Genomic DNA, 26,657 nt, shown 5'->3' with positions numbered 1-26,657 from the left:
AAGCTCAGGGAGAGCACTTAGAAACACTGCAGTCCTGCCCCTCCACAGGGCAAGGGAGGACAGAGGAGCTGGACTGACAGCCTGCTGGCAGCAGCTCACCAGCAGCTCAGGGAACAGAACTAGACCTGTCTGTCTCCTTTCTCAGTTGTCGGAAGTGCCAAGGTGCACTCGAGGCCTCAACAGGATGCAGTGTCCTGCTGGATACCTCAGAGCCAAAACGACCAATAAACCTCAATCCTGTTAAGACGTGGTTGCAGAATGTGAATGCTGGCGGAGGCTCAGTTCAAACAAAGCGGAATGGACAGCATCAGAGTCTTCTGGAACTAGTATCTAAACATAATGAGGACAGTCTTGAATTTTATTTCGTCATTCAACAGGAGCAAAAAGGATCAGAAAGAGCACTCTAGTGTCAACCCCAGACAAATATTATATGCCCCTAAACGTTAGGGCCTAAAGACCCAAACCTAAACCTGAAATGTTATGTCTGGAGACCATACCTGGTGTCCCTCTCCTGTTCTCTGGGGAAACAACACAGCTTCTAGGCTACCTTACTTTCACTGCAAAAATAGCATTGAAAAAATGTCTCCCAGTTAAGAACAGCACTGGCTGCTCTTCCAAAGGACCCATGTGGTAGCTCACAACCACACTCCAGTTCCATGCGACCTGAGGCACCTTCTTCTGACCTCACTAGGCACCAGACATTCCTATGATGTACATACATACATATATCGAAACAGGCAAAACACTCATACCCATAAAATAAACTAAACCTAAAATAAATGTATTTAAATTTCTAAGTTCAAGGTGGCAGCTGGTTTTCCCCTGCATATATTTTAATTAACAATTAAATTTGAAAGCATGGTCTGAAAGATGTTTCTTCATCCACTTCATCAAAAAAAAAAAAAAAAAAAAAACCAGAAAACAACAAAAAGAAAAAAAACTTTGAAACAGGGTCTCATTATGTAACCCTGGCTGACTTCAATGTCAAAGATTCACCTGCCTCTTGTCTCCCCAGTGCTACTAAACCTTGTTACTTTACTATTTGAAAAACAACACTTTTCTGCCAGGTGGTGGTGGTGCACACCTTTAATCCCAGCACTCAGGAGGCAGAGGCAGGAGGATATCTTGAGTTCTGCAGCCAATCTGTCCTATGGACCCAGTTCCAGGATAGCCAGGGCAACAAGAAGCAACCCTGTTGCAGGGTGGACAGGATACAGCATTTCTAATTTGAAAAACTAAACCCGAGAAAAACGATCTTCAAATAAAATTTATTTCTCAAGTGTATCATAAAATAATTACAAGAGAAGATATAGAAAATGGAATGTTTTCTTAAAACACCAATAATCTTTGATACATATAAAAAGGTAGGTGTGTGTGTGTGTATGCACCCCCAGGGAAAATAGACTAAGAAAACTTGGAAACAAATAAGCCAAACAAAATATAAATACAAAACAAAATCATTAAAAGTGCATCAGAGACTGGAGAAATGAGATGAGTGTGGTTTAGAGAACTGACTACTCTTGCAGAGGACCTGGGTTCAGTTCCCAGCCACGTAAAAGCCTGGCAAGCAAGTAGTCTTGCTGGTAACAAGATTTGTTGATCCTGCAAATTCTGGCAAGAGACCCTGCCAGAGCGGAGAGCAACTGAGAAAGACATTCAATCACAGACACACGCATGTGCACTCACATGCTCAGGAACACTCATACACACACTACACATGTGCAAATGATAATAAAAATCCTTCAATTTGCTTTAATAATCCTTTCAAAAAAATTAAATAACCAGAAAAGTGTGCATAGATTTACACAAAAGGTTAACCCCATTGAATACCCTTCATCAAGGCAAGAAAAAGGTAGGTGGGGAGGTCAGAACCTAGGAACTCAACAGAAGGATTTGTCATGTAAATTGTGATGCATTCTATACAAATAAGCTGTTAAAAATCAAGTGTTAAAGGAGTATTTAGTCATATCCCTAGGGCAGAGTGCTAATGGTTTTGGTTTTTAACTACATCTTTATTTCTTTATTGGAAAGGGGACCTCTCTCTCCAGTAGCATGCCTGTGGAGCTAAGGGGCCAACTTGTCAGTCAGTTCTCTCCTTCCATCATGGAGATGGAACCCAGGTCATCAGCTTGGTGACAAGCACCTTTACCCACCATGCCATGTCACTTATCTACAGTTGTTGTTTTTTTCTTTTTCTTTTTCTTTTTTTTTTTTTTTTTTTTTTAAGCCACTGTCTGATCTCTGTGTTGGAAATTACACATAATGGGTACATTTATACACATACACAGAAACCCTGAGTATTCAGTGAGTAAAAGTCATGAGCTACTTCCACCACAAGCCTTGCATTTTATATTGCAGAGCAGAAGAATGTCTGCCTCACTTTCAGAAAGCCCTCCAGTAATTCTGACCAACAGCTTTGGTGTGCTCTATATGACAATCCCTAAAAAGTGCTGTGAATTGCCAGCATATTTCTTCAATCCATTTCTGATTACAAAAAGAAAAAAAACGGGGAGGGGACAAAATCAGATTTCTGAGAAATGACACCCTCCAGGGATGCTCTATCTACACAGAGCAAGGGCAACTCTACATACCCATAAGAATTCAATTTTTAAAACCATTTAATTTATTGGGAGAACAAAGTCAGCTAAATTAAGAGCTGGCAAACAGCTGGGCATGGTGGTGCACGCTTTTAATCCCAGCATTCAGGAGGCAGAGACAGGAGGGTCAAAGCTTACGTGGTCTACAAATCAAGTTCCAGGACAGCCAGGGCTGTTACATAGAGAAACCCTGTCTGAGAAAAACAAAATGAGAGAGAGAGAGAGAGAGAGCTGCCAAATCCCAAAGAGACAGGCAACCCTGGCTGCACAATGAAATTGCCTGGAAAAGTCTTTAAAACTCCAATACTCCACTTCTGAATGCTGAAACTGCATCTTAGACTCTGGGGTGAGACCCAGCATCCACGGTCTCTTCAAATTCCTCTGGTGATCTCATTTCTCTTTAAGTTGAGGACCACTGATTTCAAGCACCATTTTTTGAAGATAATGAATGACCCATAATGGTGATGGTGGTGGGGGAAGCAATGACCAAGGGTCAGCAACTTTTTAACTTTAATTTGTTTTTAAGTAATTCCTGATACTATTACTAAATCGATCTACCAGTTACATGCAATCACTGTCAAAAAAATCCCATCTGCCTTTTTGGCAAAAGCTGACAGACTAATCCTAAAATTCACAAAAAAAAAAAAAAAAAAACCCACAGGTCCAAGAATAGCAAAAGAACAAAACCAGAGGCCTGCTTCTTTTCCAGCTTCAAAACTGAACAGAACGTTATGATAATTCAGACAGGGTGGAATAAGGACACAACACAATGTTGGCATAAGGACATCCATATAGATTGATGGATTATAACAGAGAACCCAGAAATAAATCTTAACACAATGCAACAGGGTGGAGAGCAGCCTTTCCCTCGGGTGGTCCTACAGCAACCCCGTGCATCACCAGATGCACAGTGATACAGCTATCTTGTTAGAAAGTGGGTCAGTCAAAATGAAACCTGGAAAATGTATTTTAGGAGTTGATGGACACCAAAAGAAATAAAAATGTGAAATTTCAAACATGCAAAGAAATTTTGAAGAGTTGAAGACATTTGGTACATCAACCTAAATCAGTACTGAGAAAGTAAACTCAACCTGTATTTGATGGTCCTGAGTAACACTCTAATGCCAACTCCCCTGCCCAGACCCCCTACCAGGCAAAGCAAAGCGCCAGGAAGAGCTTTCAGCTCCTAATCAACAAACAGCCCTGCAACAGTTACAGTGAACCCTAGAGTTGGTGGGGAAGGGGCCATTCCAGTGACTGGAGAGCAGGAGGGATCTGAGGCCACATGGGCACCCCAGGAACTCACAAGGGGCTTCAGAGATGCCACAGAGAGCCTCAGGGACAAGGTGGGTGGCCTAGCTGGGAAGAGGGGTAAGAACAGCCTGGTGTTCACACACACTCAGTCTATCTGCACATGGAGGAGACAAAAACCCACACAACTCCAAGGAAGAGGACATTTTCAAAGACTCCGACACAAAAGTGCAGCAAGCAGCTACACATGGCTGGGCTAAACCCCAGAAAGCCCCTGGGATGGACCTGAAGAGAAATACAACTCACCTAATTCGCCCTGGCAAGAAATGTAGTCATCCTCAACCCAGCAGGGAAGGTGAACTTGCTGGAGAACTAACTACACAGTGACCAGGATAGGTCCTACCAGGATCCCAAGAAACACTGAGGGGCTGGGAAGATGGCTCAGTGGGTTCAGTCACTTGAGCAGAGCTCATTAACCCATGTAGTAAGTCATAAGAGCTCAACAGCAGGGCCTTTGAAGCACTTGTTCTAGTCTGTCTGAGGTAATGCCCGTGGAATTCAAGCTGGCTTTAAACCATATATTCCGGACTGGCCTAAGCCCCAGCCTCCCAAGTAATGAGATTACAGGTGCAGTCATGCTTCCAGCAAACTATTCTTTAGTTCAAGACCAGCCTGGTCTATAAAAGCTATCCAGGACAGCCTCTAAAGCCACAGAGAACCCCTGCCTCGAAAAAACAAACAAACAAACAAAAAAAGTATTTTTTAAATGTAAGGCTAAGGAGATGACTCAGTGGTTAAGAGCACTACAGGGTATCTGACACCCTCTTCTGGCCTCCACTAGTACTGCATGCATGGGATACACAGACATACATACAGGAAAGATACCCATACACATAAAATTAAATTTTAAAGAACCTTAAATAAAAGGCAATAAGCAGTAATCTATTGACCTTGTTATTTAAAAAGTAAATAAACTATGTTTGTTCTCTTCATGGAAAGAAAAAGTCAGTATTATTTGGGAGTAGGCTTAATGGTAATACTTAGTATACACACATTCCTGGTTCAACACCCAGCAAGTGTGTGTGTGTGTGTGTGTGTTGCTGGGTGTTGAACCAGGAATGTGATGGTGGAGGGAGAGGGGAGTCATTACTTCATACTGCCTTCCAATTCAAATATCTAATTACAAATTTCAAAAACCAAGAGAAAAATACGTTAATATTTATGAAATCTTGGGTACAGAGAAACTATAGAACAGATTTCAAGTTAAAATTAAATAATCTAGAACTTTAAGACAAAAATGCAAATGCTACTTCTCAGGCAGAGTGGAGGAAAAGAGCAATACAACACTAAGTACAGAGACTAAGGAGAACCGCGTAAACACAGTAGGGAGGGAGACAGTTAGTTCCCAGTGGTTTTTAGATAAGACAAGACTAGAAGAAGATGTCATAGTCTCAGAGGACCTGGGATCACTCACACTCCCCCACTCTGTGCATTTGTGGACTAAATATACTGTGAAATATTATCATAAAAGCTAAAGAACTCTTGATAAAAATGTATGAACTTAGAGATTTTGTCAGCGCTGATGACACCTTCCATAAAGTAGGGTTGGCAAACCTTTCCTTACAAAGGGCCAGAGAGGAAAAACTTTAGGCTTGCAGGTTACAGGGTCTACAGCACTGGTTCTCAACCTTCCTAATGTTGTGACCTTTAATAGAGTTCCTCATGTTGTGGGGACCCCAACCATACCATTATTTTCACTGTTACTTCATAACTGTAAATTTGCTACTGGTATGAATTGTAATGTAAATAAATATCTGATACCAACCCCCAAAGGGGTCGTGACCCACAGGTTGAGAACCTCTGGTTTAGATAAGAGTAAGCATGTCTGTGTTGCAACAAAACTTCAGAACCAGTATCCTAATTGCCTAGGAACTTGCCAGAAATGCACATTCCCAGGTTCCACCCTGGCCTTCTGAATAAGATACCAAAGTATACAATCTACCACGTTAGACTGTGAAAGGTTGTGGCCAACCCTGGCCAGATGAAACACTTTTGGAGCAGCATGCAATTTGGGCCAGCACTGCAGGAAACAACCAAATGAGGTTGAAATCCAACTCATGTAGAATGTCTGAAGCACTTTCCATCAAATGCAAGAAGCAAGCTGTGCTTTCAAGTCCAAAGCAAGGTAGAGAGAGCTGTCCTATAGAGTCATGCATAAATGAAATGTTGTCCAGATTGAAAATGCTCAATTTTTGCTCTGGGTAACCTTGGAGCCTGTCCTGGAACTCGCTCTGTAGACCAGGCTGACCCCGAATTCACAAAAGGCATGTGCCACCACAGCCCAGCTAACTCAGTCATTTTTTTAATTTAGTCAATAAGTCGTGTATTTATTTACTTTAGCAAAGAGAAGACTGTTTAAAACAAAACAACAAAAAACCCATGATGAGGTGGGGGTGGAATACCATGAATAATTCCTACATTAACAAAAGGAGTCCATAGTCTGAGTTCCGTAACAGGCAACAGTAGAATCCCAGACTTAAAGAAACAAAAGAAGGCCTACTCCAGCTTCCTCCTAGTCCATTCGCCCTGGAGTTTTCTAGGATGTAGTACATCTATGCTCTTTTCTTCCTTCCTTCCTTCCTTTCTTTCTTTCTTTCTTTCGTTCGTTCTTTCTTTCTCTCTTCCTTTCTTTCTTCTTTCCTTCTGTTCTTCCTTCCTTTCTTTCTTTTTTTGGGGGCATTGAGACAGGGTTTCTCTGTCCTGGCTGTTCTGAAACTCACTCTGAAGACCAGGCTGGCCTTGAACTCACAGAGATCCACCTTCCTCTGCAAGTGCTGGGATTAAAGCTGTGCATTAAAGGCATGCAGCACCACTATCCAGCTTAGAATGTACATCTAAATAAGTCAACCAATCACTCGAGTCATCTTCTGGTACCTTTCCACACAGAAGGTGTCAAAGGCCCTTACATTTTCATCCATCACGCCTTTAGCTGCTCTCCACTGCACTTGTGTGTGCTTCCTCTATGATCCTCTTCGCCTTTCCCCTTTGTTCACCATGATCCCTCCATATGTGCTGTTCCCACCCTTCCAGTCAAACCCCACCTTCAATCTCAAGTCCTTGATGAGCACCCTAGACCAAAACAGTACAGCAGAATTATGGTCAAATTTGAGTTTGCCAACAGACTTAACTGACTACTACTCTGCTACTCAGTAGCACAATGACCATGGACAAGCAGCTGAAACCTCCAAACCTCAGCATTCCCCCACAGTAATATGGGCACAGTTACCTCACAGTACTGTGACTAAATTACAGTAATGGCACAATTAAGCTACTGGCTTTTCTGCCCTCTTCACACCAGGAACAAGATCTGGAAATGGAGTTCTATCATTAAGTGCCCAGAGTTTTAAGGGCCATCTCAGAATTCAAACCAAGTAGTTAGTTACCCTAGAGATATGGGCAAACACAGAGCAGAATCTCCCTTTCGCTTGTCATACTTGAAACCTGACCTCAAGTGTCCAGGATATCATCTGTACCTATCAGCACCAATATCATTCCACTGACCGCTTCATGGGATAGCTGCTTCACCCTTCTAGGGTCCCTGTTATTGCTTAGAAAGGTTCCTACAGAGAAGGGAATCTTATTTAGCTGTGTTCATTTTCAACTGCAAAAAAAAAAGAAGGATTCAACTAAGATTCACACACATATTAAAAAGTGGCTAGGCTAGGGAGATAGTCGTTGCTAAGGTGAATTCCTGAGGCAGGTGGCAAGTAAACCTAGCCTACTAGGCCAGTTCCAGGCCAGTGAGAGGACCTTGTCTCAATAAAAAAATAAATAAATAGTGGCTGGAGAAGTGACAAAGTAGTTAAAAATACTGGTTGTTCTTCCAGAAGACTAAGGATCAATTCTCAGCGCTCACATGGATCCCAACCTCTAGCCCCAAGGGCAGAGATGTCTCTAAGAGCAGAAGTAACCTCTGGAGGTAATACTGGCTGAAAACAGTACCCACCACCCTCAACCCCAGGAACAAATTACACTTCTGTCCCACTGTCAGCAGTCAAAACACACTTTATGGGAAGATGGCTCACTGGATAAGAGAATGGGCTACTCTTCCAGAGGACCCAGGCTCAATCCCCGGCACCCACGTGGCAACTCCAGTCCGAGGGGACCTGATGCCCTCTTCTGGTCTCCAAGAACACTGCACGTGCAGCTATACATGCAGGCAAAACACCTATTCACATAAAATAAAAATAAATACGACCTCAAAAATAAAAATAATAAAAATGATCAAATAAATGTGGGCAGTACCCAAGGAACATCACTCAAGGTTGTCCTTGACAAGACGGACATTTGTGCAGGGGCAAACACACACACACACAGAGAGAGAGAGAGAGGGGGGGGGGTAAATAAATGGTCATCTCCCTGGTGAAGAGTGTCAGCAGGTACTTAATGAGATGCCCTGCATAACTAGACAGGAGTCTAGACATCAGATGCTTTAGAAGAACCCATGAGTAAAGGAAGCTTCCCTAACCAGCCACCAGAAAAATCTCCTCTCCTTCATGGAGTTAACTTCCCAGGAGGGCTAGAGACTGCCTGGACTAAGAGAGAGAGAATTAAGTTAAGGATGCTAAGAAGATCCCAAGAAGATTTACATCTCCAGACAGAAGGAAACCCTGTCAGCCTCATTTCCAGACTTGGGCTAACAGGTTGGCACCACGATGTAACACCCTGAACTTGCCCCTCAGGCATCTCACCTGATAGCTACTTTCCTCCCAACTGTCTGTCTTCCTCCTCTCCTTGCTCCTTTATTCTTATCTCTCTAACCCTACCTCAGAATCCATTACTCTTCATTGGCATTATCTCTCCACAGTAAATCACCCTGATCTGACCTCCCTACTACCTGAGACCTATCCTATCGACACCTATTCTCAATGGCTAGACTAAGTGTCCTTACTACAAGTGGAACCAGGGCTAAAGGTGTATCTCTGTAGTAGAACACTTGCTTAACATGCCAAAGCCATGGGTTCAATCCCCAGCATGAAAACATAAACCTATCCATACTCTGCTATGGAGTAAACTATTTCATCCTCCCAACCAAATCCATACATGGAGAAACTAACCTCTATGATGTGCTCAAATTCAGAGAGAAAACTTTTAGGAGACAATTAAGGTTACATGAAGTCTTAGCTAATAAAATATATAAAAAGAAAATGGTGGTACAGCATGCGCAAGGTGTGGAGAAGAGGGATCGGACATTGAGAAAAGCTCATGTGAGTGAGCACTCAATGAGAAAGTGACAGCCTATGCTCCAGACTGAAGGCTCCCATCAGAACTGTTAGCCAGAACCTTGACTTCGGGCTCCCTAGTCTCCAGAACTGTGAGAAATAAACGACTGAGGCATTTTGTGACAGCAGTACTAGCACACTAACTCAAGCCCCCTTGTCCTTTCGGCTCCCACCCCCACACTGCCAGATTCTCCAGGCTTTCTAAGATTCCTTGGAAATCCTACTTTCTGCCTCCGGCACCACAGAGTGCCACAAAACTCTCCATTTGGAAAGGAAACTCTCCCTGCAGCAGCTGACCATAAGAATATTGCCCTGAAAAGGTGTAGACACTCAAACGAAGTATTAAGTATAAATGGCTGAAAGGCCCGCCTGGTGACCAGGTAAAGGGAAATTTAGGCAGGAGTCCTGTAAGCTCAGAGCTCTGAGGCCAGTCGGGTCAACACAGCAAGATTCAGTATCAAGATAAATAATGAAAGATACAAGCTGAAAGCAGACTTTAATATGAAACAGCCAGCAGCCTAGAACCTGTGACAAGATAGAAATAGCAAAGCCAGGAAGAAAATGACAATTCCAGAGAGTGCACAAAGGGCTCCTTTAAACCCAGGGGCAGTAATGCAGGCTTAACCGGGAGCAGGAATGACAGAATTAAATAACACGAAGACACACACCCCCCAACACAACAAGGAACCAAAGACTCTGTGAGCAAGGTCTTAATAAGTATGAGGATAAATGAAGTAAGGTTTCCAAAGCTTACATTCACAGTGCCACATAAACACAAATTGCTGATGATGACTTAATTTTCTTACCCAAAATGAGAAAAATCCTTACACTACCAGTGGGATCAAATCCAGAAGTCCAGACGGAGCCCAGGTTTCTAGGAGCACGGAAGAAGAGTACGCCAACAGCCCACACAGGACTTCCCATAACCAGCAAACCAAACCTTAGACCTCTTGAGTGCCAACACCTTGGTTTAATTCAAGAATGGTTTGTTCAGTAGCAAGCAGCTGGCACCTAACTATGGAAGAATGGGTGAGTGGAGTGGGCTACACAGCTTACCCTTGGGACAAAAAAAAAAAAAAAAAAAAAAAAAAAAGCTTACTTCTAAAATGTTATGTCTACTAGACTGCTATACAAACGAGGCAGGCAGTATGGCACAAAAACTACCTAAACCATCCACAGTGCTCTAATCAAATAATTTTTTTTGAGATTATAATTACATTTCTCCTTTCCCTCCCTCTCTTCCCTCCAAACCCTCCCAATACCCTTCCTTTCTCCCCTTCTCTTCTTCTATGGCCTCTTTCCTCACTAATTGTTACTGCATGCATATGTGTATATATCCCTACACAGAACCTGTTCAGAGTGTGTGTGTGTGTGTGTGTGTGTGTACATGGTTTCCATGTGTATGCAGTGTTCACACCGCAGGGGCCAAAAGAGGGCATTCCAACCCCCTGGGACTGGAGTTAAAGGATGATTGTGAGACACCATGCGGGCGCTGGGAATTAAGCCCAGATCCTGAGGAGGAAAAAAAGCAGCCAGTGCTCCTAACTGTTGAGCCATCTCTCCAGCCCTCTACTCAAATACTTCCACACGTTTTTGCTTTAGCATTCTTGCTGGACAAAGTGGTGCACACACACCGTTAGGCCCACCAGAATGCGGCCATTTCTACGATTTCAAGGCTACACAGCCAGACCTTACCTCAAAATAAAGAAATACTTTGTGTTGTTTTATAAGGCTAGGTCTTTCCCTTTGTGGAAGGCTGGCTTGGAACTTGTAAGCTTCCCACCTCTACCAGCTAGACTGAGTTGCTATGGTTACACATTTCCACCACCACATCCAGCTCAATCTTTTTTTTTTTTTTTTTTTTTTTTAGTAGAGGTTTCATCTCAGGGTAATGTGCCACTCTCAGAAAACTAAATGCCAGGCAACTATCTGGAACAAGGGGGAAGGGACACAACTTTAATCCTGGACTTAGCTACTGGTGAGTTTGAGGCCAGCCTGGAGCAAGTTTCAGGTCAGCCAGGACAAAAAAGAAAAAGAAAGAAAGAAAGAAAGAAAGAAAGAAAGAAAGAAAGAAAACAACAAAAATCCTGTCACTACAAACACCTACTATTTATTTATTTATTTATTTATTTATTTATTTATTTATTTGGTTGGTTGGTTGGTTGGTTGGTTGGTTTTTGAGGCAAGTTTCTCTGAGTAGTGCTGGCTGTCCTGAACTTGCTTGTAGACCAGGCCGGTCTTGAACTAAGAAACACCTGCCTCTACCTCCAGAATGCTGGGATCAAAGACATGTTCCACCACCCAGAGAAACACCTACTTTCTTACAAAAATTACTTCACCCAATAAGAAAACTGGGCAGGGTGGGTGGGGTATAAAAAGACAGAACCGCTTCACAGTTAAGCAAAGGACATTGTCTAGAAAGAAGTTCCTCCAGCCTAGGAATACTGTCTCTCCTTTGAACTACCAAATGTGTCATGAGCCCGCTAACAAGGTGCACAGCCTCAAGTGCCCACAGCTATTAATTTTTGGATGAGTTAAACATAAAGAGTAGCTCTACATTCCAAAATGACACTGATAAGGTCAACTATAACCCAGTACAGAATCCTGAACTTCTAAGAGGAAAAGGCCTCCCATAAACTTCACCAGAGTCAAAAACCTTAAAGGAGCAGGCCAGCAAAGTCATGTACTAAGATGAAAGGCAGATGCAGATAGACGTCCGGAACAGGTGAGGCCTGAGTCCAACAGCACTCCGATACAAAACACAGAAAGGTTCCAGCCACCTTGGTTTTAGCCTACTAGAGTAAGGAGGAAACTGCCTGAGGGAAGTCACATGGCCAGTCAATGACAGCTCAAACCAGGCTGTCTCAGGACTCAGATCCCAGATCCTCACACATCCCTGGCCGTCTTCTTTCAGAGGACCCAAACGTCGAAAGAGATAGAGCATCCTCCCCGTCCCGTTTCCCTGCACTGCAAAAATCAGACTAACAGCTACTGCAAATACTCCATCCCCAGGAAGCCCCCAAAGTAACTTTCTTCCCCCTGCACTTGCCCTCACTTGCCCTTTGCGCTCACAATCAGGAGTTTCCCACCACACCCGATTAAAGCCCCTCAACCTGAAAAAGGGCCGAGTTCCTATAGGCTACCCATCTAATAGGACATCTCCGGCCAAACGGTGGAGACAATTCTTCACCTTCAAGTTATCTCACTTCAATGTCAATTTCTCAGTCAAGAGTGGCGGCAACAGGGAAACCCGGGACCCCTGGGGGGACAGGCCAGCGGGGAAAGGCTGCAAGGTCGGAGCAGCGGCATCTAAAATTACTCGGTGTCGCCTCCGCAAAGAGGGAAGGAAGCCAGACTGGAAACCGCACCACCATCCCCCGCCCCTCGGACTGACCCCTGAATCCCCGGGCGCTGGGATGCGGGGCGCACCACCTGGGGAGGGGCGCACGGCAAGCCACTCAGCACCCCGTGTCCACGGCGGTCGTCCCGTGGGCACCCGGCGGGGCAGCAGCCAGCGCCCGGGACGCACGGCCTGACGCGACAGCCGGGGCCACCGGGCCGCGCGAGCCGGCGTGGGGGCGCAGGCCGCGCCGCGGGTGGGTGACAGCGCGCGGGGGCCGCGCGGGCCGGCCTCGTGGGCGCGGCGGGCAGCTGGGGCCGCGGGCAGGTGCGGCCGCTGGCCGGGCGTGGGGCGTGGGGCGCGGGGCGCGGCGGCCCGGCTCTCACCTGCCTGCAGCTCGCTGGGCTCGCGTCCGGGCGATTGCACTGCTCGCGCCGCAGTGCCTGCCGCCGCTTCGGATCCCCGCGGCAGCCGCCTGCAAAATGGCGCCGCGGAGGGGCGGGCCGGGGGCGGGAGCGGCGCAGCCGCCCGCCCCGCGCGCCGGCCCCTCCCCGCCCGACCCCCGGCTCCGCCCGCGCGCCCCGGGGCGCATAGCCGCAGACCCTTCCCCACACACCTGCTCGGGGCTGGCCTGGGAGGCTCGACGCTCGCCTGGCCTCTCCTCCAGAGCCTCTTTTCAACCCTGCTGGACTCCGAGCCCTGCGGTAGCTGCCGGGTGACAGGGAGCGGGTCTCAGTGCACCCGGCCCAGTGGGTAACGTGCTTTAAAGCAATTTCACGGTTTATCCAATTGGACCGTCAGGCTTCGGAACTCACTGAGGGAAGAGATCCTCCTTGCTCATGCTGACGCAGGAGAAGACACCAGGCTTGATTTCTCTGGGGCGTGTGTTCTGATCCGAGAGGGTTTGAGGGGCAGCCCTAGATTCTGTGTTTCTCAAGTGTCCCCAGGGGATGCCTGCTAGATGGGTGTAGGTAGAGTCGAGAGTTCGTGTGTCAATAAACCCATAATGCTTAGGCCTGGCAGTCTTGCCCAGAGGGCCATTAGGACTCACCCACCAACTGGGTACCACCCCCAGAGGTGATGAAACTGGGGATTTCAAGTGTGGCTTCAGAATTTGCATCTCCAGTAAGTTTCCAGGTGATGCTGCAGGCTGGAGGTGGAAGATACTAACCTACACCAAACAATACCCTAATAATTAGCTCTTTCCTCCTTCTTCCATCTTGTTTTACTAACCAAGAAATTCCTTACATCCCCAAGCAACTCCTAAAAGCGGTAAAGAATGGTGGACTGCATCTAACCTCACCTGTCAAAAAGCAGTCTTTATTACTGAATTGTTTATTTTTGGCAGTCTTGAGGACTGGCAGCACACTCATCTATAGGGGCACACCATGATCAGCAAGGACTGACATTTTATAAAGTAGGGTAGTGTACACGAACAGAATCTTTGAGAATCCATATATAATTCTCTATATCTTCTCCCACTAAAATAAAACCAGTGAGGCTTGGTGAGTCACAACTCTAATCCAAGCATTTTGCAGGTGAAGGTAGGAAGAATATGTTTGAAGTCAGCCTGGGCTACTTAGTGAGACCCCTGACTCAAAAAACTAAAATGCAAAAGTTGAATTGTAAAAGCCAATATACCCTGGAAGACCAATGAGTCCTTCATGGTCACTGGAGATGGAGAAAATAGGAGACGATTCTGTGACCAGCACCAGAGAAACATTCAGGTACCATCGCACAACTCCTTCTACACCAGAGTTTCCAGCTATCTTTAAAAAAAAAAAAAAAGTATTGTGTGTTCTGCTCAGCAAACAGTGTGGAACCTTCTGAAATAGAAGGGCTAAAGTCAGTATTTCCTGATCATTTCAGTTTATCCCTTTTCTGGTTTCTATTTCATTAATATTTGTTTGTTTGTTTGTTTGTTTGTTTGTTTTCTCATTGTCTTCCTCTCCATTTACAGTTTTTCCTCTATCTTAAATCACCACCTACTTCCAGTGTCTCCCGGCTACCAGACTTCAGCCTCTCTTCCTCCCCCACCTCAACACTCAGTAAGCACTATAAGCGCCATCAGTCTCCCGCTTTCTCAGACGTCATCTGTGACCTTCTCAGTGCCAAATCCTTTTGCCTGTTTACAGTCCTTTTCTTCCCCAGCTCAGTAACATTCCATTGACTAGCCCCTCCAGGAAACGCTTTCATGTGATAAAGCCACTCACTGAGCCTTTCTAACTGTCCTGCACTTCGCCTCCACCCAAGTTAGTGATGGAAGGATTGCTCAGGCTTGGGGTATGCAGAGATGTTGATTCCCTTGATGCCCTCCTTTTCTCCTCAGTCTTCCCCCTCCCCCACCCCCACTCCCCGCTCTTTCCCCTTCTTCCCTTACCTCTCATTCCAGGCCAGTTATTTCTGAACTCCTAGACACACATTTCTGATGTGTCACCACCAGACAACTCTGTTCTCCAGAGACATAAATATACTGTTTGGACCCACAGGGTCTGCATCTACAGAATCAAACAACGGAGTGACTCCCGAGTTGATAGCATCAGAATAATAAAGTGTAGACTTCTCCCTTCACCATCCCCAACACAATACAGTTATTTACATGGCATCTGCATTATATTCCGAATTACCAATACTCTACAGAGGTTTCTGTAGGTTACATGAAAAGAGTGTAACATTGTATATGAAAACTTAAGTGTCAGAGATTTTTAACCCTGGGAAGAAGGGTCCTGGGACCAGTCAGTTCCCTGTATTCAGAAGGATGATGGCAATACATCATTACTAGACACATCATTCTTCTATCTGGGTATTTTCTATCTGGGTTCTCTTTTTTCCACCAAAAAAAAGTCTGAAGTTGTCTTTGATTCCATGTCCATTCAGACACCTGAGTCACCTTGAGCAAGGGAAGTGTTTCTCGTAAAGACCTACTCTCCAACCTTGTGACTTACAAGTTGCCTCCTGCCAGGTGGTGGTGGCCGATGCCTATGCCTATAAATAATCTCAGCACTTAGGAGGCAAAAGCTGGCTGACCTCTGAGTTCAAGACCAGTCTGGTCTATAGAGCTCCAGGAGAGCCAGGGCTACATAGAGAAACCTTGTCTTGAAAAACCGAGGAGGGGGAAAAAAGAGTTGCCTCCCAAAACCATCTTTGTTATCATCTCAAAACACAGCTGACCATTTGACATCCCTTCTGAGAATTCTTCGGGGGCCCCTTAGTCTAAATAATGACCAAGCAAAAAGAAACAGAATCTAGTCTCAGGCATAACATTCAAGACTTTACAATCACATACATCCCACCTCCCACCCCCCACCCCCCCAGAAGAAGTACTACATTTTACTGGGGGCTGACTGGAGTTGATATCAAGGGCCACCCTGACTTCAGCCTTTCGTGGCTCTAATGAGGACTGAATTCGGTCATGCGTGCAAAATATTTACTCAGTGCAGCAACATGCAGGTGTTCGATGTCATTGTCACATATAAGCGTTTTTATCCTCATCATTAATTCAGAAATGACATGAGCATTTTCCTTCCATCTCTGTTCTCTTTTGTTTTCCTTTCTTATTATAGCAATTGCAAACAAGATACTGTATCCACCCTCATTAACTTCCCTAAACTCAACTCTACAGAATCCATCAGGAGTGTTTTAGGACCTGGCTAATCTGAGTGAAATTTCCTTCATTCATGGGCTATAATATTTTTGAGAAATAACTGTAGCTTATGGCTAGACCACCTTCATACACACTTTTCAATAATATTTCTAAGATTTCTCTGGAGTTTATATGTAAAACAAACATTTCCTGGAAAAGGTAAAAAAGTAAAATATTTTGTATTTCATGCATCAAGAGGTAAGAACAAATTCCCATACTTTTTGCTTTTGTTTTGTTTTTTACTGAAACTCAAAATACAATAAAAATAACTAAGTATATTAAGTATATTCTTTTCCTTTGGGGAGGCAAGGTGCAGCACCCAGGTCCGTGTACGTGCTGGGTAAGTACTTACCACTAAAATACAGCCTGAACCTCAGGGTAAAATATTTTCATACGATTTTTACTTAGTTTTATAGGGGTTCACTTATTTAAACAAAACATTCTTGGCTCATACAAAAGCAAGCATTTGAACCTCTACTTTCTAAACCTCCATCTAGGCCATAACTCCAATTTTGAATTGTCTCTTCAGGGTAACTCAAGCAAAATATTTTTAATCTTGAAGAGATCATAGTGAGTGGTGGGAAAATAGTCTCAAATCCCTTCACCTAAAGCTGGGCAAGTGCTTCATAGAGACTAAGAGCTCACACACTCACCTTGGCTTTCGGTCAGCAGAGATCCACTCTACAGCCTGGGGCAGCACATCTCCGTGAGAGCTGCCTGAGATGACTTCTTTATTATTTTTTCCTGTTTTCTCAGACAAGGTGTTACTACATAACTCTGACTGGTTTGAAACTAGCTATGTAGACCAGGACACTCCAATTCACAAAGACCGATCAGCTTCTGCCTTCCAAATGAAGAGGATCACTATACATAAGGCATTTCCCTCTCTCTCTCTCTCTCTCTCTCTCTCTCTCTCTCTCTCTCTCTCTCATTTTTTGTTTGTTTCCACATTCAGCATTATTCATTGCAGCAATATTTCAATTAGCAAACAAACAAAACTGAAATGCTGAAAACAAGCTTGTAATCTCAATATTTGAAAGCCTGAGGCAGGATGAAGAGTTGGAGGCCGCCTAGTACATGACATCCTGTGTCACTGGGTTGAAAGTAGCCACTGGAACTGTGATGTAGGCATTCTATATGTCATGGAGCCCTCTCTCTGCCTATCCCCATGTTTTCTTTTTTTAAGTGGATGTATAATTCACACACCATAATATTCTCCATCTAAAAATACAATTCAGTGATACAACTATTACTATTGCTTCATTTTAGGACATTTTCAGGTTTATAATCTTATTCTCTTCCTCTTCCTTCAGCCCCAGATAACTACATGGTCTACACTCTCTTTTTAGATTTGTCTATGGTAGATAGAGAATAGGTAGACTCATCACATATGATTTGTTTTGGATATATGGTTTTTGTAGGGGTAAGTGATGTTGTTTGAGATAGGGTATCACTGGCCTGGAACTTGCTGTATAGATTGGCCTTGAACTGTGAGATTCACCTGCTTCTGATACCAAGTGCTTAATATAATTAAAGTATGCACAACCATGCCATGCCCTTTAACTATTGGTAACAATACTTACTATTTCAAGTGCACCCATGATTTGTAGCCATCACCCTATCCAGCTCCAGAATTTTCACCAGCAAAGTGAAATTCTATACACTTGAAATGCCAAGTGCCTCTCTCCCTCACTCTCCTGGTCCTGTAAATCAATTCTTCTTTCTGCATGAACTTGTTCACTCTTGGCATCTCATAAGTGGAATCAAACAATTCTAGTCTTTTTCTGACATTTTTCACCTAGTACAATATTTTCAAGACTCACCTCTGCTTTAGCATAGATCAGAACTTTATGTAAAGGTTGAGAGTTTTGAGTTTGGGTTTTTGGTTTTGTTTAGTCTTGTCTTTTAGAGACAAGGTCTTATCCTGGAGTCCAGGCTGGCCTTGAACCTATAACAATCTTCCTGCCTCAGTCTCCTAAGTGCTGGGATGACAAGCGTGTGCAAACACAGCCTTTTTATTTCATTCTGTTTTAAGGCCCCAAAATATTACACTGTATTGCTGAACCATGAAATAAGTAACATCCACCAGGAGGACACAGTTGTGTGTGCCAGAAGCCAAAAGGCAGTGTTCTCAGGGTACCCAAAGTAACTAAGAGTATGAATGAGAAAGCCAGCTAAGCACATGGGAAGAAGGGAAGACTATAGATAAGAGAGATGATCTATCTGATAGTATGGGTGAGAGATTATCTATCCAGATAAGGGTCCAGCTTACAAGCCGGCAGAGAAGAGCTAACCTAGTCAGACAGTGATTGATCCCTGATCTTTGAGGACTGGTGGTTCTCTCCCCCAAGAAGGAACAAAAATTTAGTCATTAATAGAATTTTTCCACCTATCAGATGGACAGAGATTAATTGCATCATTACTGGTGGAAGAAAAGGGAAATGAACTCACTTATTAGGCTATGACTTGGCACTGTCTATCAAAGTATAACTCAGAACATTAGTTCTGAGAATCTTACCACACACTAGCTCACACTCATGGGCACAGGACTCATGTGTCAGAGAGCTCAAAGCATAGTCCAGTGCCCTTTAGTCTTTTTTAGACCTTGCCTCCTTCCTGGCGATGCCCGAAGCAGCTCAGAGTCAGGCACAAGAGACATGGTCCATGGGTTCCCTGATTGTGCAGTCCTTGCATTTGTTCTTCACAAGAGATCCTATTATCTGCAAATGACTCCCAGTTCCCAACTAAGCATTTCCCCTACTCCTGGCAAGGAACATCGTTTCTTGCTTTCTGGTGATAGATCATAAGAGATATGCTTCCTCACCCCTGTACATACTCACACTTACCCACAAACACACTTTCCCCTAGAGTTCCCTTTAGCCAACCGACCATGGAAAACTCTCAAGGACCACCATCCTTCTGGCACCCTCTGCATGTCAGCGCTGACCGCCCTTGGTTATAGAACTTGTGCTCTCCCAGTCTTGCTATCAGCTCCTCACACGGCCCAACTTCTACAAAATGCCACCTTGTGCACACTTCCGTCCTCTCATTACCCACTGGCAATCTGGCTTTTGTCCTGGTTCTCCTCTAAGCAAGCAAATTAGCCACGTCCTCCAAATTACACAATCTGGGGATCTTTACTGGAACTTTCTGGAGGCATTTGGCACGGCGGATGCCGCGTCCTGTCAGGAAGCTCGTCCTCGTTTGGCTCTGCAGCTGTGTTTCCTGCTGCTTTGCCTTTGCTGCTTTGTCACGGTGTTTCTAAAGATTCCTTCCCCAGTCTCTTATTCCTCTGGCCCTTGTCTAACACCAGTGTTGGGAGCAAAGGAAGTGCATCTGGGTCCCCTCTTCAAAACCCCTTTTTAGCCAAACAGAAAGTGGTGGTGCACGCCTTTAATCCCAGCATTCAGGAAGCAGAGGCAGGTGGGTCTCTATGGGTTCAAGGTCAGCCTGGTATAAACAGGGCAGGGCTACATAGACTTTGCCTCTCACAAAAAGAAAAAAAAAAAATGCTCTTTTGCTTGTCTGGTCCCATTTGAACCCCCTTCTTTTAATTTTTAAGAATTATCGTTTAGGGGCTGGAGAGCTGCCTTTGCTGTTAAGAGCATTGGCTGTTCTTCCAGAGGTTCTGAATTCAATCCCCAGCAACCACATGGTGGTTCACAACCATCTGTAATGAGGTCTGGCGCCCTCTTCTGGTCTGCAGGCACACATGCAGACAGAACACTGTATACACAATAAATAAATCTTTTTAAAAAATGAATTATTGTTATAAAAAAAAAGAATTCTTGTGTGGGGAGGCAGGCATACATACCCCGGCTTACTTGTACAGGTCAGAGGATACTTTTGCCCTGAACCATCTTGAGGGCCCCACTTCTCTGGAACATTCTCTTTCATTACATCTCACCTTAGCCTCTCTTGGAAACTTTCCAAGTCCACAGGTTGACGTAAGTGAACTCTCTCTACACTTCTCAGCATTTAGAATGAAATCATACCAACCGATGCCTGGCTTCCTATGTCTCTCTCACAGTACCCGTCAGTCTCCAGGGCAGTTATCTTGATTTATGCACTTCTGTATGCCAAATCTTCAGACACAGCCCTCCACGCAGTGAGCATTCCTGTGTACAAGGACTTAAGCTGTTAATTGAACAAAGCACTGAAGGTGAACTATGAAGGGAAAAGGGTGGGTGGGGAGGGTCAACGTCCATGGCTCCTGGAAAACTGGAAACTTAGATGGACAAGTTCTCCAAAGAAACAGAATCATTAAGACACACACAGATTGTGAGGGAGAGGAGGCAGGAATGGGAGAAGATGGAGGGGTAGGAGGGTGTTAGATGAGAGAAGGATAAATTTAAAAAAGAAAAAAAGAGGCTGGGCGGTGGTGGCACATGCCTTTAATACCAGCACTTGGGAAGCAGAGGGGCAGGCGGATCTCTGTGAGTTCAAGAGTATCCTGGTCTACAAAGCAAGTTCCAGGACAGCCAGAGCTACACAGAGAAACCCTGTCTCAAAAAAAAAAAAAAAGAAAGAAAGAAAGAAAGAAAGAAAAGAAAAAAGAAACAAAAAGAAAAGAAAGAGGGGGGAGAAAGAGAGAGAAAGAAAGAAAAGAAGGAAGGAAAGAGACAGATACAGACATTTAAAAGCGAATTTGTCATGTGAATTCACTCACTCAGTTATGACACCAGAATGTCCCGTGATGTACTGGCATGAAAGCTGTTGAATCAGAGGAGCTGGTGGTGTCACTCAGTCTGAGACTGAGGACCTGAGAAGTCTGATGTCTGAGACTATCCCAGCTCCAAAAGGCAGAACAGAGTTTGGCTCTGCTTTTCCTCTGATTTTTCATTCTACCTGTATGTTCCACGGTATGGTGATGCCCGCCCACTTGACGGAGGTCAGGTTTCTTTGCTGAGTCTACTAATTCAAATGCTAATCTCTCCTGCAAACAGCTTCACAGATCCAGCAAGCACCCAGAAGTGGGGCTCAATACTATCTGGCCATCGCTGGTCCCGGTCAAGGTGATAAGTAAAATTAACCACACAGAAGCCTGGAAGGAAACAAACTAGAGGCAAAACATGGAATGTCTCTGATGCTGGGGTAAAGAAAAACTTCATAAAAGTGTCAAGGGGGACTAGTGGGAGGGTAAAACAGGATAAAGAAGAGGGTAGGAGATATTGGAGGAAACTGTATAACATACAGTGATATCCCTATGTAATACGGTATAATGTATATTGAATATATATAATGAATAATTTAAAAAATCAAAGGTCAGGCAGTACTGGTGGTGTACAACTTTAATCCCAGCATGGAGTCAGAGTCTGGCCAGCCTGGTCTATAGAGTGAGTTCCAGGACATCCAGGGCTACATAGAGAAACACTGTCTTGGAAAAACAAAGCAAGCAAAACCAAAGGCCGATGACTGGGTGTGGGTTGAGAAGCTTGGCTTTATTTCATAAAGGAATTATTTCAACCTAGAACCTCTTTAACACACATTTCAATCAGTACAGTAGACTAAGGTGGGAAAGTAGCAGAACTAAGCTGTCAGAATCCCAGGTGTCACGCTGTAGTTGACCATGACTAAGCAGAAGCTTAGTCTGAGGACTGAGGAGCTTGCTCGGTGTCGATTTAGGCACTAAGAGATTTCATATGCTACAGAGTTATGTGCATTCTTCAGCATGAATGCTATAAAACGAGACTAAACATGACAGCTAAACATAGGAAAAATTCCACATAGCAGATCTAGATCTGCTAAGAATGAGGCCTAGGATGGAGGGTCAGACCCAAGGAAGTGAAGCTATTAGAATGTGTGCCTTGGGCAGTAGAAATTTGTATGTGGGACATAAAGACATATTTATTTTTGATGTACTGAGATAAGACCCTCTACACCTTAAGCCATCTACCATTGGGCTAGATCCCATTTTTACTTGGTTATATGCTGCCTGGCATATACCAGCTTCATAGCACTTGATAACCACCTGCCCCACTAAGCCGGCATTCTGCTAAGTATGAGAAAAGAGAAAGCACTAGGTGTCATGTTTGGCTGGATCCTGATTATAAGAAATAGACTATGAGAAATAAACAGGGAGGCTGAAGAGATGGCTCAGCAATTAGGTTAAAGGCACTGCCTGCTCTACCAGAGGACCAGGGTTGGATGATTCCCAGGAACTCTGACTTCTGAATGCAAAACATGTAGGCCAAAACTCATACACATAAATAAAACAAGTCTAAAAATAAAAAAAAAAAAAAATTCAGGTGGTGGTGGCACACGCCTTTAATTCCAGCACTTGGGAGACAGAGGCAGACAGATCTCTCTGTGAGTTCGAGGCCAGCCTGGTCTACAAAGTGAGTTCCAGAACTGCCAGGACTGTTACACAGAGAAACCCTGTCTTGAAAAAAACAAATAAAGAAGTACATAAAATTAAAAATAAAATAAAAGAAAGGAAGGAAGGGAGAGAGAGAGAGATGGTTTTATTACATGTTAAGATCACTGCTGTAGAAGATGGGCCTGGACCAAGAACAATAATGGTGGAGAGAGAGGACAGATGTAAAATACTAAAGCTCCTAGAATACTGAAGAGAAGTAAGGAAGCAAGCGTGCTTCTGGGCTTGGAGCATGGACAGACAAAGGCGATAGGAAAGTGGGGGTGGGGGGCAATCTGGCTTCTATCTTCACTATTCCCAAAGGAACCATCAGGGAAGCAGCTGGATGTTTACATCCAGACTCATTTGTGTAGACGTAGGAGGAGAATGAACTGGAGTCATGCACATTGGAGTCATCAGTGAGGTGTGACTTGTGGACTCATCAGTGAGGTGTGATTTGGGGACTCGTCAGTGAGGTGTGACTTGTGGACTCATCAGTGAGGTGTGATTTGGGGACTCATCAGGGAAATGTGATTTGTGTAGATGGAGGAGGATGGGCTGGGGTCATCAGTGAAGTCTGATTTCACCCAAGGATTCAATAGGATCATATAGGGAAAGAATGTAGAAGGAAAACAGGAAAAGACCCAAGATCAACCCTAGCAGGGACTGCTAGACAAGGAATACCACAGATCACTGTTACCATGACTGACAGGGACACTGTCACAAACACACACAATGGAAGTTAATACTTAGCCCAGAGGTAGTAAAGAGTAACAAACTGCAAAAAATAGATTTATTACCTGCCACCAGAATATGATTTAAAGTAGTTTAAATAATTCTGTCTCCTTTGAAAATGTAGGTATAGGAGCTGAAGAGATGGATCTTCCAGAAGACCCAAGTTCAGATTCCAGCATCCACTTAGGGCACTTCACAACCACCTACAAGTCCAAGGGATTTGATACCCTCTTCTGGCCTCTGTGAGAACCTGAACTCATTTGGCATACAATACAGTCAGAATACACACATACACATAAATAAAACATTAAAAAAAAAAAACCTCCTAGGTATAACATATGTAAAGTGGGTTTTAGATGTGTACATAATCCCTGAAATACCACCCAGATCAAGTTATACAATACTCAGAGTCCTTCACCAAGGCACACCCTGAGCTCTCGATTCATTTTTTACCTATTTTGAGACAAGTCCTCAGCCTAGGATATCCTAGAACTTGTTGCCTAGACTGGGTTGGCCTCAAACTCATAGAAGCCGCCTGCCTCTGCCTCCCTAGTACTGGGATCAAAGACAATGCACCACCACGTCAGGGTCTATCTTATTTATTAAAGCATTAAGTATAAGTGAAAGCTCAGCCTAGCAATTATTTAGCCATAGAACAAATGAATCCACAGCAGAAAAATTTAAATACAGATTTTTTTTAATTGTATAGATCATTAAGAACCAATGTTTCAATGCTTTTATTAATTCTTAAGGTCTTTTGGTTTTATTTTGGTTTGGTTTGGTATGATTTTTTGTTGTTGTTGTTTGTTTATTTTGTTTTGTTTTTGACACAGGGTTTCTTTGTGTAACTGCTCTAGATGATCTGGAACTAGTTCTGTAGAGCAGGCTGACCTTGAACTCACAGAGATCTATCTGCCTCAGCCTCCTGAGTGCTGGGATTAAAAATGTGCACCACCACTGGCTGGCTAACCAGGACAACAGCAGTCTTCTGCTGCCAGGCCCAGAAGGTGAGAGGCTTTCCTGTGAGGAGGAAGATGGGGGATACTGATCTTATTTTGTCTAGGCAAAGTAGGACAATCAATTCTCCAGTGTCCAGCTTGTCCACAGTTTGTGCATGGTCCTGGTGACAGGTGCTGCATTTGGACAGTCTTGCCCAGTGGTTAGCAATACCACAATCCAGATGTGGTACCCCATCATCTTCTTTGAAGACTTTGGGTTCACAACTAGGAGCTGGGAGTTTCTGTCTGTCATAGTAAGTTTTCTCCATTAAACATTTTAAATGCAATATTCATCAGATCTCTGCCAAGTTTGAGAACCATTATCTATTAAGTATATCTGAGCTAAACAAACCTAGGCTTAACCTTAAAAACATAGTTAACATAATTACAAGTTTGATTACTATAGATGAATAACTACAAATCTGTATTTCTTAATTATACATTACATGTTGTTGTTTGTTTGTTTGTTTTTTGAGATAGGGTTTCTCTATATTGTTTTGGAGCCTGTCCCGGAACCAGCTCTGTAGACCAGGCTGGACTTGAACTCACAAAGATCCTTCTACCTCTGCCTCCCGAGGCTGGGATTAAAAGCATGCTACCACCAATGCCTGGCTTATACATTACATTTTAAAATGAGCTGCATAAGTACAATATCTTAAACAAAAGTAGAAACATATATACAGTATAACAAGCATAACCTTAAATTTATATCAGTATACAAAAATCCATACCAATGTGAAATATTTGAGGCTAGTAGTTGTTTTTTTTAGTTTAAAAGCAGATTTAATAAACTACCCTTTTATATAATTTTTATTTTAAATGTACATTCAATAATCTACCCTTTCAATTCTTTTATATCATTTTTATTTTAAATGTACATTCAATAATCTACCCTTTCAATAATCTATTTATATCCACCTCTTTTTTTTTTCTTGGTAAAAGATCCCAAATCTAACCTCCCTTGTTTCCTACCGGATCATGACCAATAACAACTTGCAACCAATGCCCCCATAAGCAATGACCAACATCCACAGATTGACCAGAAACCATCTACCCCACATCTTGGGAATGTGGGCATCATGTTCTCTAGATTGCTTACTGTTGTCTGGAGGTGGCAGCATCTCTAGGAGACTCTTAGAAAATTGGAACAATAGTCAAGTCCTATGAGATCTAGCTGCATTATTGTTCATTTAGTCTCTGTGTGATGGGAAGGTATAGAGCTTATCTGAAGTCTGTGAGGTTGGACCATCTCAGCTAGCAGCTTTGAAGTTCTGGATGTAGAAACTGTAACTGAGGCATTCTGAGAGGCAGGATCATCTGTGCTACTTGTCTTCTTTCATGTCTGGTCCTTTTGTTCTGCCAAAACACAAAATTTTAAAAGTAACATACATATCTGTATTAACACAAGTATGGAATGTGTGGTGTGTACAGGTCAGCTAAAGATTTGTTTTATGTTTGAGCAGATAAAAGGCATCTGTTAACTTTATAAGTCCATTTAGACTATAAACCAAACTCATGAAGACTCTGTAGCCAACAAGATTTATCACGTCTCATCTAGTCTCAGAGTTGCTCCCGTGCAGAGGGATAAGCATATATGTCATCTGTCCTGCAGTCTTTCCTGGCTTCCTCCCTCACGTTTGCAGCCAAAATCCTCAGGAGGTCTCCCCTGGTCAATTGATCTTTATTAATTTTGAAGGAATCCATAGTCTTTCATTTCCCCTGGAAAAAAAAGCACAACCTTTTCCCCAAAGCAACACAGTTCCCAACTTTTATTCTGAAACTAAGACATCCCTAAAGTTTATAGGCTGGTTTAATTTAGCAGTCCCTTCTACAGTCCAGTGTCACTCATCATTTAAAAACTTCAAAGCCAACAAAGCAACATACAGGATCTGGATGCCCTATGTATTTCCCAACATTATGTGGCTCCCCCCCCCCCAAGTCTGTAGCATTCTCTAACTGCGTGACTGTTGGGTGGCAGTCACGCTTAAACTGTTGGGTGGCAGCTACTCTACTGCTCAGCTGTGGTGACTGGTTCCACCTTCCTCTGTTCCCTAAGAATCTAACCTCATGCTGTGGGTACTGGTGGGAGCTGTTTACCACCCCAACTCTGGGAAGTTGTTGAGCCCACTTTCCAGAGTCCCCAAGAGTGGCAGCTGACTGGTGAGTGCTTTCAGAGAGGCCCAGGTGGTGACTATTGCAGAGCTGACTGGCACGACTTCTCCATCCTCGTGGTCGAGCCAAATATAGTCAGATTTTTTTTTCTTAATTATTCTTGACAGTTTACAATAACTTATTAGCTCATAAGACTAGGATTTGCTTGTGTAGGGCTTGTGAGTAGGGCCTGATGGTACACACTTTTAATCCCAGCACTGAGGAGGCAGAGGCAGGAAGATCTCTTGAGCTTGAGACCAGTCTGGCCTACAGAGCAAGTTCCAGGACAGCCAGGACTATACACA

The 26,657-nt window shown here is 43.8% G+C and overlaps 1 protein-coding gene across 4 annotated transcripts in view; it reads right to left on the bottom strand.

The window, feature by feature from the left end:
• The window catches only part of Slc23a2 (solute carrier family 23 member 2), a 92,776-nt gene extending 79,493 nt beyond the window's left edge, over positions 1-13,283 (bottom strand). For 2 of the 4 annotated variants that reach the window (XM_051183335.1, XM_051183334.1), the window contains exon 1: positions 13,087-13,283. The gene's annotated coding sequence lies outside the window, so the exon portion shown is untranslated. Of the gene's footprint in view, positions 1-12,856; positions 12,985-13,086 lie in introns of those variants that run through there. The other 2 variants (XM_051183333.1, XM_051183331.1) reach the window with 2 other exon arrangements.
• Positions 13,284-26,657: the final 13,374 nt, after the last annotated feature.

Source organism: Phodopus roborovskii, unplaced genomic scaffold, assembly GCF_943737965.1.
Source record: "Phodopus roborovskii unplaced genomic scaffold, PHOROB, whole genome shotgun sequence".
In the NCBI taxonomy this organism is placed as follows: Eukaryota; Metazoa; Chordata; class Mammalia; order Rodentia; family Cricetidae; genus Phodopus; species Phodopus roborovskii.
Note: the sequence above shows the minus strand (reverse complement) of the source record. Positions and strands in the feature narration are given on the sequence as shown.